Below are 14,276 nucleotides of genomic sequence, written 5' to 3'. Positions count from 1 at the left end.
TTATGCCAGGTTCAAAACCTATAAGCAAACCTGCTTATAGATTAAGCCACTCCGAGGCATAGGAGGTGGAAAAACAATTGACCGAATATTTGAACAAAGGCTTTATTCGGCCTAGTTCAAGTCCGTAGGCATCGCCTATGCTTCTGGTAAAGAAGAAAGACGGATCTATGTGGATGTGCATAGACTATAGGGCTCTTAAATCAGATAACGATTAAGAACAAGTATGCGATGCCATGCATGGATGAGTTGTTTGATCAACTCTATGGATCGAGATACTTTACAAAAGTAGACCTGAGATCAGGGTATCATCAGGTTAGAATTAAAGCAGAAGATGTTGCGAAGATAGCATTTAGGACCCGTTTCGGGCATTTTGAGTTTTTGGTTATGCCATTTGGGCTAACCAATGCTCCAGTGACATTTATGACGCTGATGGATAGCATTTTACGTCCATATCTGGGAAAATTCATAGCAGTTTTCCTAGATAATATTCTTGTGTACAGTAAGACACAGAAAGAACACATAGAGCATTTGCGTCTAGTGTTTGAGTTGTTGTGAGAGCACAAACTATTTGCAAAGAGGCTATTCTTAAATGGCCAGCGCCGAAGAATCTCAAGGAGCTGCAGATTTTTCTTGGCATGTCGGGGTTCTACCGACAGTATGTGAAGGACTACGCAAAGATCGCAGCCCCGTTGACTGTCCAGTTAAGGTCAAAAACTAAAAACATTAGTTGGGGGAAGCCTAACAGAAGAGCTTTGATAAGCTCAAGGTGGCCGAAAGCAGCTGCACCTGTTTTAACTATTGTCGATCCAAATGAGCCATTTGTCTTGGAAACAGACGCTAGTGATGAGGCCATTGGGGCTGTACTTATGCAAAGGGGACGTCCAATTGCATTTGAGAGTAAAAAGTTAGATCGTGCGCAGTGTAACTACTCGGCTTACGAGCGAGAGTTACTAGCGATAGTTCATGCACTGAAAAAGTGGAGACACTATTTATACGAAGCTCCTTTTGAGGTCCGGATGGACCATGAAAGTCTGAAATGGCTTTCAAGTCAAAGTGAACTGAAGGGTAGAAAAGCTCGGTGGGTGGAGATTCTACACGAGTTTGACCTTCAGATACGTTACTAGAAAGGTAAGTATAACATGGTGGCAGATGCACTTAGTCGCATGCCATAGATTAATGAACTTAGTTTCATAGTCTTCAAGAATGATTTCTTGGAGTCAATACGTGGTTTATGTGAGCACGATCTATCTTTTAGAGAGGTCTGGCGCGCTGTACGCGTACACACTTCTTCACAGACGCGACCACCTCCCTCGTTTTTGGCACGGATTGCTAGTCCGGAGAGACTGGCCGAAGGTGCAACGGGAAGGGAAGTGAGAGTTAGTCCGGAGAGACTAGCCGTGTCTTCTGGGTATAGTTTGGAGCCGGAGAGCTCTGACGTAGGCCTCTCATCGCCTTTGACTGCCACGGCTTCAAAGGGGGGTGATAAACTTCGTCGGGGGGAGAAATATGCTAATTACTCCATTGACGGCGGGTACTTACTCTACAAAGGTAGAGTATGTGTACCAACTATTGGTGACTTTCGAGCCCAAATTCTTAAAGAAAGTCATGATAGTCCAAGTGCGGGCCATCCCGAGATTCAGAAGACCTATGCACTAGTAAAAATATGCTAATTACTCCATTGACAGCGGGTACTTACTCTACAAAGGTAGAGTATGTGTACCAACTATTGGTGACTTTCGGGCCCAAATTCTTAAAGAAAGTCATGATAGTCCAAGTGCGGGCCATCCCAAGATTCAGAAGACCTATGCACTAGTAAAAAGACAGTTTTATTGGCCTAGTTTGTTTAAGGACGTCCAGGATTCAATCTGTCAAGGATTTCCTTGAAGATATGAACGATATGCTCAGATCCACATGTGAGAGCATTTGTAGCGCTTAGGATCACGCTAAAACTTATGCGGATAAAGGACGTAGAAAGGTGACCTTTGCAGAAGGTGACTTTGTATTCCTCAAGGTCCCTGCGCAGTCAGAAATGCGCAGTCAGAAACCATGAAAACGGAAAAGTGTGATAAAATTTCTCCGAGATATTGTGGTCCTTTTAAAATCCTTAAGAAGATTGGGGACATAGCATATAAACTTGAGTTACTGGAGAGTTCTCAAGTCCATCCTGTCTTCCATGATGTCAGTAAACTGAAGAAATCAGTTCAAGGGTTATAGAAAGCAGTTTCTCCAGAGATTTTGGTGGACTTGATAGAGCCACCAAAGATACCATATGAACCTGAAAAGATTCTAGGGTATCGTGATAGACAAACCCGACATAAAGTATACCAGGAGGTACTTGTTAAATGGACAGACAGGGATGAGGAGGCAGCTACTTGGGAACGCCGTAATGTAATTTCCAAGAGGTTTCCCCAGTTTGTTTTCGAGGACGAAAACTCTTCTTAAGGCTCGAACACTTTCCTCAAGCAGGCCAGATGATCTTCCCATCGAGAATGCGCACATAGATCATCAATGAATACCTCCAACCACTTTTGCATGTAGTCCTTGAAAGCTGTGCACAACATCAACCGTTGAATGAGACCGAACGGCATAACCTTGTAAGCAAATGTCCCCCACATTGTGTTGAAGGTTGTCTTATGTTGGTCTTTTGGCGCTATGGACACCTGATTGTAACCACAGAAACCATCCAAGAAGCTGTACGCTTCCCTCCCAACAACCACTCTTTCCAAAACATGTTCGGTATAAGGTAATGGGTAATGGTCCTTTCGAGTGGCTGCATTTACTTTTTTAGATCGACACATACTACTCTCAATTTCCCATTCTTTTTAGGCACTATCACAATTGGTGACAACCAATCCGTATGTTCGATCTCATTTATAAAGTCCGCAGTAATGAGCTTATCAATTTCCTCCTTTACAATTGTTGCATACTTAGGATTCATCTGGTATGGTTTCTGCCTGGATGGTCTCGAACCTTCCATGATTGGAATCGTATGTTATACCACCTCAGACGGTACCCCTTCATTTCCTTGTATTTCCAAGCGAAACAATCCTTATATTCCTTGAGGAGAACAATGAGCCTCTCTTCCTCTATAGAAGTCGAATCTTTAGCAATGTATACAGGCTGTGCTTCTTCCCCTAGTCCCGCAATATCAACCTCCTTGACTTCTGTCGAGCCATCGTATGATGCAAACAGCCCCTCCTCTTTCACCCTAGTAGCTGTCAGCCGGACAACTCTCTGTTCATCAACCGTATAGTTCTTGAAATGGTCGGGTACTGAAAGCAAGTCTGGCTTGTCTTTATTGGTCACTTTTGGCTTTTGCCATGATCTTTTTGGCCTCACGCTCTGCCTCTGCTAGGGCCTTGTTGCGTTTTTGACGCCCAGCTTTTCTAAGCTTGGCTGCATTGGGTTCTTGAAGGACGATTTTCTCTTTGTGCCTTCCTTCCAACGATATTTTACTCAACTCCTCTCCCCAATCCTTTGAGAACTCATCGTGTACCTTAGTGGCCTCAAGGTATCTCAGCCAACTGGGCATCTGTGGGTTTCCTTGTAATAGGGCGTTTCGTCGAGCTATATATCGTTTCTGTTTCTGCCATCGTCTGAGGAGCTAAGCGCTGGTATGGCTTCATATTACTGTACCTTCTGTACTCGATGTCTCCCCTCCTGAGTCCTCATCCATGATCTGCCAATTAACCATGCAGATAGAGGATGTAGGGACGGTTCTAGATTCCAAATATTGGGTTCCCTTGGGCTGCATTACATCAATGGTAGCCAACACATGCATCCAGTTTTCACTGAAGTCCGGAGGGGGTAGTGATGCGTACATTTTCATTTCCTTTTCATCCTTGGTATCTTCCTCCCACGGGTTGGCATATCTGTATAGAAGTTGTTCATTCTGTGACCGAATCGTTACCAAACAACTGCCCCTCCATGGGGTGGGCTTTCCATGTTCTTAGATCAATCTTTAAAATTTACGAATCCCTACGTACATACACGTGATCCAATGCCCAATCATCAATTTGGGACTCCCTCATGAGGTCTTCCCAATATTATGTCGTATGTATCCGATTGACGTAGGAAGTCCATGACCACAAATGTATGATGATAATGGAATGAAAAAAGTTTGAGTTTAACATTTTCCAGAAGCCCCATAGGTCTTGAAGATGTTCCATCAACCATTTTAAACGACCAGATCTGCTCTTTATAGATTAGGTTTCCCCTAGTTTTCCTAGCAGCATTTTGGAATGATACTAACCCCTACCCCTCCATCCAGGATAGCCAATGCTTGGTATCCGTTATGATGAATCAGAATGGTAGCATTTGTGTCGTCACTCTCGTAATAGCGTCCCAGTTGGTTAACTGGTATCCTAACGACTTGGGTTGTCTTTGTATGCTTCAAGGTTGTTTCTGCCAGGGGTAGCAGAGTTTCATTTATAGTCTCAGCTAGCCGTAGACCACTCTCTACCCATTCTTTTATGGCTGTCCATAGGGTTGGTGAATAGCAGTTTTCCTAATGGAATTTGGACATGCGTGGATAGTACAACCTGCGAGGCTTCCTATATCCCTGGTTTCTTTGGAAATAGAGGGTTCTTCCCATGTAGGTGTCTCGTATTCTTCCCATGTAGGTGTCTCGTATTCTTCCATACGGAAGGAATTGATAGACCCCCTCAACTCATTTTCCTTGGAAATAGAGGGTTCTTCCCATGTAGGTGTCTCGTATTCTTCCATAGGGAAGGAATGGATAGACCCCCTCAACTCATTTTCCTCAAACATTCTAGACATTGTGTTTGTTTGGGAGTCCTCTTCTATTTCTTCTGGAATCGCGGCTGGCATGTTTAATACCCTACTCCGGGCTGGCTCGTCTCGTGGATAGATGGTATCCCTTACCTGGCTGGTCCTTAGTTTAGCTTCATGAAGTCGTTGGTACTCTTTGACTAAGGCCTTGGCATCTTCGAGCTTTCTTACGGCATTGGGATATTCACCAACCCCCTTAGGAGTTGCTAAATGTTCTCCTTGCTTTCCCTGGTCTAATCCTCCAAGATTTATCCCTTGACCCCCCTCTTCCTTTGATTGGGTGGATCCGGTATCAATTGTATCTTCTTCGAATCCATCTTGGATTGTAACCCTTGTGTCCCCCTTGCCTACTTTCTTCACTCTTCTCCTGCGGCGGCCGGCCAGATCTAGAAATAGTCGCATCCGCCCGGTTTCTCCCCTTTTCTCCTAGTTGAGCTTGATCTCTTGCTAGGACATTGTGATCTTCCCACATTGTACACTAATGGTCCGGATGGTGGCCTGATAAGCAGTAGAAGCAGATCCACTTTCTTGGTAGGGACAATCCTTGATCAAGTGATGAACTCCACATTTAGTGCAGGTGAGCATTGGCATGTCATTGGGCGAGGCCGCCACTTGTTGTGGTTGATGTGTATGATTCATATTCTTGTTTGGGCACTCGGCTACTCGATGTGGCCCTCCACAGCCAAAGCATTGTAAAGATCCTCCTCTCAAATTTGAGTTTATGTCCTTGCCCTTCCATTGTACCGTGGTTTGAAACACAGGTACTGGCATATTATTTTATAGGACGTAGTATTCTGGCGTAACCTCAGTCGTGTCCTCGTAGTATTCCCCGCCAAGTTCTATTTCCCACACCATGTTAATATCTTTTGATGGCTCTTCAATCACTACTTGATTGATCTTTGCATGTGGTGGTTGTGGTGGTAGAACTGGTGGTGGCAAGGGCGAAGCGTCTTGTACCCGGAACATCCCCCTAGGTAAGTAGGAAGAGTTGGGTTGTCCAGCAGTGGGATGGTGATCTGCATAGTTAGTGTCGGCAAAGCTAATGGGGCTCTAATTGTGGGTAGTTGTGCCACATTTTGAAACCTTAGATATCTACACATTGAAGTGTCATGATTTCCCAATTTTACATAGTGAGCACAATAGAGTAATGGCCTTGCCCTTAACTGTGGACATTCGGTGGTGGTATGATTTAATCTGCACATAGAGCACCACACTAATTCCCTGCAAAGGTAAAGGTGGTTATGCCCATGCCCAGATGTTTCTCTTCCCTTCCTGACTTTTGGCATTACTGAGCTCATCCACAGTCATATTTCCGACTTGCTTACTTCCAGCTCCAATTTCTTGGTGACTCGAGACACGTGAAGTCCTGGTTGCTGTAGATGTTTTAACATCTTCGGGTTGTGGCAATTCCAACATATTATCTTCATATTCGATTGCCAATTTGCAGCATGCATCAAGAGTAGCTGGTCGGGCTAGTACCAGGTAATCATGCATTTTATGGTCTCTAACCCCCCTCGGGAAACAAGGCAACAATTGATCATCTGTCAACCTTTCCCGAAGTTTGCACCTTGAATTTAAGTGCTTTAGATGAGAGACATAGTCTCTCATCGACTCATATTCCTTTTGTTTAATGTTATGTAACTGTGCCGCCACCCATAGGGCTCCATCTATCACCCCACTACTACGGGCAAAGCTGGGTACAAAAATATTCTTTAACCTTGTGAAGTTAACCTTATCCTCAGTCTTAAGGGTTCGGAACCACTGATGAGCTTTTCCCTCTAAGGTTAGCGAGAAGGCATGTATCATTGTCACATCACTGACCAGTCCCCGCACAGAAGCAGGTTTCACATGTGGATTCAAAAATCTATACATGTTGGATAGGATCCCCGTCCCCAGAAAACTTTTGGATAAATTTTGAAATGATATGGGGTTTCATCTGGGTTGGTTGGGGTTCTAAAGTAGAGCCTAGTTCCCTGACCATCCCCCGGCCCATCTCTCTGCTACCATATTTAACAGGTCTGCCCTTGTGGCCACATTAAGGTCCATGGCTGGATCGTTCCAAGGTCTTTGGGGAATTGCTCCCCTCCTTCCTAGATCTCGTCCCCTGCCTTTATTGGCTCTTCTAGGTATCTCAGGTCCATGGAGGGAATGGTCCAGTTTGCGGTACCCTGGTGGGATTCCCCATTAGTCGACTCCGTGCATCTTTGCATAATTAAGAGCTCCATGTCTTGTATGAATGTAGGGTTATTGATCATTAGCTCAATATCCTTGTTGGTATAGAGTCTGTCCTCTACTTCTACTGTCATGTTAGCTAGGTTACCTTCTTCTTCCCTGGTTGTAAACCCTTCCTCCATTCTGGATTCCTCGTTGATGGGTTTCAAGTTCCGAATTTCTCCCTCACTTCCACTTGTAACTATTTTAGGTTCCTTTCCTCGTGGGTTGGAGTGGGTTAACACTTCCTATTTCCTTTCTCTTAGCTCGTGTCCTACGAGTATCAAGCTCTTGTTTCCTTAAGCTCAATCCTCAGAGTTGTCGTTCTACCTCACTTTGTTGGAGGTCTAATGCCACTTCCTTGGTGGTGGGAAAGAATATTTGTCCCATCCTAGTAGCTGCGCTTTCCACATCTTGTCTAATTCGAGGGGTGCCAGTATTCGATAGCCTAGAATTCAACGTTTGGAATGGCACTTCTTGTCTTGGACCCAGTCCAGCACTAGTTGACGAACCCATGACCGCAGATTGCACTTCTTCATTCATGTGACTGGTTTGGAGACCGAAAAATCCCCGGGCAATATCAATGATCCCACTGGACTTGGTTGGGGAGTGTGGTTTATCCTCTTCCCCAAACCCAGTGTACCTCAGCCCTTCTTCCATGGATTCTTCGCTACTAGTTTCAATGGTGGCAGTTAGGTTTCTCAAAACACTCAAGTGTGTGCTTGCAGAATGTCCTGATCCCACACTTCTTTGGTAGGAAGTTCATGGGTGATTCGATGCACTATCATCAGGCATAAGATCATCTCCGATGAGTTTTCCAGATCTTAAGAGCATGTATATACAGTTTGATAAGCTATTAATCAACCCAAATTGATTTCACTTTTGATTCTATCGCTCTGTTCAGGAGCTGTGAAACAGCAGAGAATGTTTCATGTCGTGAAACTGCAGGAAATAGTTCATAGCGTGAACGGTTTTCTTGCACTTTCACGTGCTCAAAAATCTTCCCCTTAGGGTTGGATTCCTTCTTTTAGTCGAAGTCACTTTCCTTAGCCAACCCTCATAGCCTTGGTATTATCTATCCATTGGTTTGGCCTACACGTGAATCTACAGGAAATATTTCATGTCGTGAAACAGTAACGGTTTCACATCGTGAACGGTTCACGTGCTCAAAATTTTGACGGATTGCACCGTGTCAGAGGTGTCAGGATAGGGTTTTCTATTTTGGGAAGGTAATCCCATGATTTTTGGTGATAATCAAAGCACTGATTACGTGAGTTATTCGTGGCATGAAACTGTAGAAAATGGTTCACGGCGTGAATGACTTTGGTGCACTTTCACGTGGAACTTCCCGTGTAGTCGGCAATCTGTGATTTTGGGTGCATAATACTTATCCAAATGATGATAATTAGATTGTGCCACTCCTAAGGAATAAAATGCAAGTTCCTGGATCAATCAATGGTCCTTTATGTTTTTTATTTTTATGAATGTTTTGAAAAATGAATAAAACCATACCTAACCTGCTCCTTCACGTTGGTGTTTTCAGAGATGCGAAAATCAAAATTATCAAGAATAATCAGTGAATCCTCTCCTAAACTACTCCACCGCAACATACAAGGCATCATAACCCATATCTTTTTTTCTACCACACATACCTTATCCCTTCATTTTCCACACAATACACTACCAGAATGCAAAGGCAATAATGAATCCTATGCAATGGGAGCTGAAACTCAAAGAGAATGAAGGAAACAAAGGTGTTTTCCCAGCAGCGGCGCCAAAAATGTTATGGGCTACCACACCTCCAAGAGAGAACTCTACACATTCACCTAATGGATGAGAAATAGATCACAACCGTCATAGGGTACTTACCAATGCTTCAATCTCGAGTCCCTTGAGGCCTCTAAGCTTGCTTCTCAAGCTCCAAACTCTAAGCTCCACCTCCACACTGTCACCGTGGAGTCGCTCAAACCATCATATAGGCCAATCACCCTCTTTATTAGCAATTATACATAATGATTAGGGTAACCAGAGAAGTGAAATTATGTGAATAAGCTATACTCTAATCAATTTATTACAAAGGCTAGGCTACTTATGAGAATTTCTCTAGTAGAGATTATCCCCTTTCCTTTTGTTTGCTTAATTATTAATTAACTTAAGTATCTCCTTATGGTTTACAAGAAGATAAGAGATAATCTAGCACTTTTTTTCTCTCAAAAAGTATAGAGTAATCATTGTTATAGTTATTATTTTTTATAATGTTGAGTTTGTGGATTAATATGGCTAAAGGATATTTTGAATTTGCAAATTGAAATTGCTCTCTCTCACTCTCTCACACAAGCATAAGTACACAAGCATGAAAAAGCACAATGCTAGAATGCTCTCACTCCTTCAATCTCTCTCAAGTCACTAGGGGAGACTCTAATAGCACAAAGGGGATTGTGTCTTTACATTATGAGAAAATGCCTTATATACATTTGGCCCTTATTCACACTTGGGCGCTCAAAACTTACTTACTAGGCCTTGGGTGGCTAATATCTCATAATGTACAACATTTATAGAACCTTTTCATGACACTTATTAATGTCCTCGATTGAGGATCATGTTGTTAATCCAAAATGGGATTAACATGGTGTTACCACAAAAACCTTCTATCTTAAGAGTAATCTAAGTGAACCAACTAGCATCGGTTGAGATTCTAGAGATGAGGAGGGAGGAATTACATATGGGGCCCTTGGTTCAGAGCCCACCAGATCAGATCCTGAGCCCCTATGTCACAAATAGAATATATAGTGAACCAGCTAATGTTAATTAAGATTCTAGATGATGAGAAAAAGGGTAAGAAACTTTATATATTGAGCCTGTGGTGGGGGATCAGAGCTCACCAACTTAGATTCTAAGCCAATATGTCACATATGGTGATAATGTATAGCATGTTTATTGCTTTAGGTTATGCAATTCTAAGTTACTATGTCACATATGGTGATAATGTATACACTATTTAATGGTTTAGGTCACATAATTCTTTCCATTATCAGGGAACCCACTATATGGGTGAGTGTTCTATCAAGAAAAGTGAGGGTTGCAGTAGCACCACAAGTACAACCACCATTAGCACCACTTTACACAAGGTTTAGGATAGATCACATGTAGAAGGGTTACCCTTTCTGAGGGTCCTCATTACTCCCAGCCAAGATCCAAAACTATTGGCAATCAACATTTGCTAAGGTGTGAGAGATGGGAATGTGAGAAGGGTAGTTGCTCATGCACTAGAGAAGAGGCTTCCACCTCTCAATCACAAGTTCAGGGACAAGCATGAATCTAGCCAATTGATGGATTTTGAGAATGAGAAAAATTATTCATCCTCGCAAAGCTTTCAATAAATGAGAGGAGAGAAGGGACGCCCAAAAAAAGGCAAAGTAACAAGAGGGTAGAGAGAGTCCCGCATCCTCCATGGATAATGATCACAATGTTCATAACCAGTGCGTGTGTGCCAGCACCCACACCTTCCTACCTTGCTATGTTACTTTAAAAAGATCCTCAACAACTCTCTATGTTAATAGGCAAGTGGCCATATATCCCCATCATCACAAGGTCATCGTCGAGTCACTCTGACAATGACCAGTGACCATATATCCTCGTTCAGCACAAGGTCATCTCAGTCTCAAAGTGACTCTAGTTATGACTTACGACCATTCTTATCCTCCTTTGAGCTCTTTGAGTGAGAAATGTCTTGTCAACTTTCACTATTGTGACGGGACTCGACTGTGTCTTCAAGCTACCAACAAGAAGGGTCCTTGCATCATGCAATGGAGCCTAGCGGCACGGGTGTATCATCTACCTACTCTTTATTAAATGAGGGAGAAAAGGGGCCAAGGAGGAAGGAATTTTGGATTTTTGAAATTTGAAATAAAGGTATAAATTTTCACGCTTGAGGAAGTATTTTTTGTTGCTTACGTTCACACTTGGGAAAGTATTTTTTGTTGCTTGGGTTCATGCTTAAGGCCACCACCAACATCATGTGGGTTAAATGTGAATATTGGTATTTTCATATAGTGATCATGAAAGGATGCATCGTAGTCCTTAAATATTTAGAGGTCACTTGTGAAGATGCGGTAAGAGGAGTTTCCCTCTCAAGAAACTCTTGTAAATATATAATATATCATGCCACCACTTATGATCCATCATACCATAATGTATGCATCTATTGTCACATGGAATAGGTGAGTAGGTAAGGGTTGCAGTTAGGGTTAGGCAGGATTTGCAAGCTAATTCCATGCTCTTCATATTTCTCCTTTCTTTGCTACATGTTTCCGCAATACATTAGGGAAGCTGCCAATAACTACCAAACTCTGACTTAGCTTGTTAAATACTATTTTGTGTCATCATTAGCATAATTTACCAACTCTTTTTTTGTGTTCTATTGTCTGTTTTGGTGTTGTCTCCATCATCTATTCTATAGCATTACATTATCAAAATGAAACTTAGTGGAAAGGAAGATTGAAATAGAGTTGTCTTGTAGGATTGATTGGTCCAGAGTTTGGAAACATTGTAAAGCAATGTGTTCAAATGCCTAAGTCCGTCTCCATGTTCCCAGCTATTATTTATTACTGTCTTCCAAGAGACCATGACGCTGTGCATGAGTATTAAACAAAAAATTGAGGAGAAGGTGTTGTCTCATGCTTCGGGCATTTGCCATCACAAAGTGGAAGATGTGGAAGATACATCAACAAGACGAAGATGGAGACAAAAATGATGGAGTGCCTACACCATGCTTTTGGAGTCATTGGAAATACCCTGGTGGTGTTGTGGGGGGGTGTATTTGGTTCTATAACTCAGCTCCCATGCACTCTTGGGATGTTGATGAAAGCCACGTGATTGGCACACTGGTCCAGCTCCTAGGGTGTGGCCGGTGAATGAAGGGACATGTCTGCAAGCACATGAGGTGCCAATGCTCCTAGCAAATAGATTTGTGTTTCAAAGTGGAGGACCACCTTTGCAATCAGCTCAAGAAAACGCAAATGCAGTAAATGTTACAAGTGCTTTTCGCCCAAAATACAAGGATGGCAAGATTAGCTCACTGGTACGGCTCCTGGGGTGTGGCCAATGGATGAAGGAACATGTCTGCAGGAACACTCGGGGGGGTTCACCTAAAAATATGTAAGTATAGTACGTGAGTTCAAATGAAGGGGTATTTTAATTCAAAATTTTAAGGTAAATACATTTACAGAAGGGGTTTTTTAATCGATTTAGAAAATAAACTCATAAGTCCATAAAGAAAAAGCTATCATTTTATTCATGAAAAATTCACAGGTAAGGGGTTTTTTAAATATCCCTTGAACGCACGTGATACATTAGGTTCTTTAGTAGTGCACCCCTCGAGCAGGCACATGAGGTGTAAGTGCTCCTAGCAAATGGATTTGTGCTTCAAAGTGGAGGACCACCTCTGCAATCAACTTACGCAAACGCAAATGTAGTAAATGTTCCAAGTGCTTTTCATCCAAAATACATGGATGAGAAGATTGTTAATTGGAGAGAATGATTGACTAAGGAATTTCATGGTGTAGAGAAGGGAAGAACCTTGGATACACAGGTTATTCATGAGGCCATTATATTATGCAATGAATCCCACATCTTTTACATTAGTACTGAGGAGTCCAGAGCAATGGATGTGAGCTACTCTGTGTCAATAACAGACTTTCCACAGTGCACATGTGAATGTTTTTAAAAGCGCCTGGTATACATGCCATGTAAGCACTTGTACTTTGTTTACTTGGAGGTTCTGGGATTGGATTCAATAGCTTACAATTTCATGCACTAGGCATCACTAACTAAGGTGGAGTTGTTTTAAGCACTTAGTGGCATACGATGCAATGTGCCAACATACTGCACATATGTTTTTTATGTCACTTTTTTGATAGCTTGTCAAATGGTGTTCCTTTTTGTTTCGAGCCTCGAATTAGGTGCACTTTGATCACTCGAATATAGCATCTTTCAAGTTCCCTTGTTTTGTTTGATGTTTTCTTGTTTATCCCTGATGAGCAATGGTTGGTGTCATGTGTTGGATTAAATGCTATTATTTTTAACTAGAATGCAATTTTGTGCTAGTGTGTGCATGTTTGGAAAGTGTAGTTGTTCTATTCTACCTGAAGGTTGTTTGGAGGGTTTCGCTCGACTTTTTCCTTTGCTCGAAAAAACTCACTCGAGAAATGTTCCTCCTGTACACCCACCTTCTCGCACATGTGCACATCCACATTTGCATTCACACATACACCGCATGTCCACGACACATACATGTATATGTATCCCACCCCTTCACATCTATATGTGCACGCACATGTACCTCTCGTGCTCCCATTTTCATGCACACACCTGCATGTCCGCACATCACCTATCAACAATTTACGTAGTGCACACATACATGCACCTACACTTGCACTCGTATCTGCACAATACCTACCAATAATTTACACAGCACACTTGCACAATTCCATTCATTTATGCACACACCTTTGCACCCGCCCATGCACACGCACACACACACACACACACACGTGCACCACCCCAACCCCCCGTTTGTTTTTTTAATTTTTCTTTTTTCTTTGGAATGGACCCCCTTGCTTTAAAAAAAAAACTTTTTTTCCCTTTTTTTTCAAATCCCTCTCTTTTTTATTTATTTTCTTTTGCTATTTATATAACAAAAAAATGTTTTCTGCTTTTCTCCCCCTCTTGTTCTTTTTTCTTTTTTACTTTTATTAAAAAAAACTTTTTTTTTAATTTTAAAAAACCCTATATTTTCTCTCATTTATTGATTTTTTCATTTTAAAAAAAGAAAGCGAACAAATCCACCCCCACCCCTTCCCCCCCTTTTGCATTATTTTTCCAATTAAAAAAAAGGGGGACCCTTATTTCTTTTCCTTTTTCTAAAGTTAATAAATAGAACAAACCCCCTTTTCTTTTCTTTTCTCTTTTATTATTATTTTTTGAGAAAAACCTTAAACTTTTATTAAGTAAAAGGGGAAAAAGTTTCCAGTTTGAATAGACTAATTACCAAAAAAAACTTTTTTTGGAGAAGCTTAACTCCTTATCTTCAGAGAGAAGTCTGGACCTCAATTAGGTCCATGATATAATGCATTAACTCTTCATCCGGATTTGCTACTAACATTAGTTCCCTCTTCTTGTATACCACGTGTGACTCTGTATCTCTTATTTCTTCAATGGTGTTATCACTATCATCATCCATTTTATTCACAAGAATCTCATTCAGTTCTTCTATT

This window comes from Cibotium barometz, chromosome 43, assembly GCF_041138505.1.
Source record: "Cibotium barometz isolate CiBa-2024 chromosome 43, ASM4113850v1, whole genome shotgun sequence".
Classification (NCBI taxonomy): domain Eukaryota; kingdom Viridiplantae; phylum Streptophyta; class Polypodiopsida; order Cyatheales; family Cibotiaceae; genus Cibotium; species Cibotium barometz.
This window is presented reverse-complemented; position numbering follows the sequence as displayed.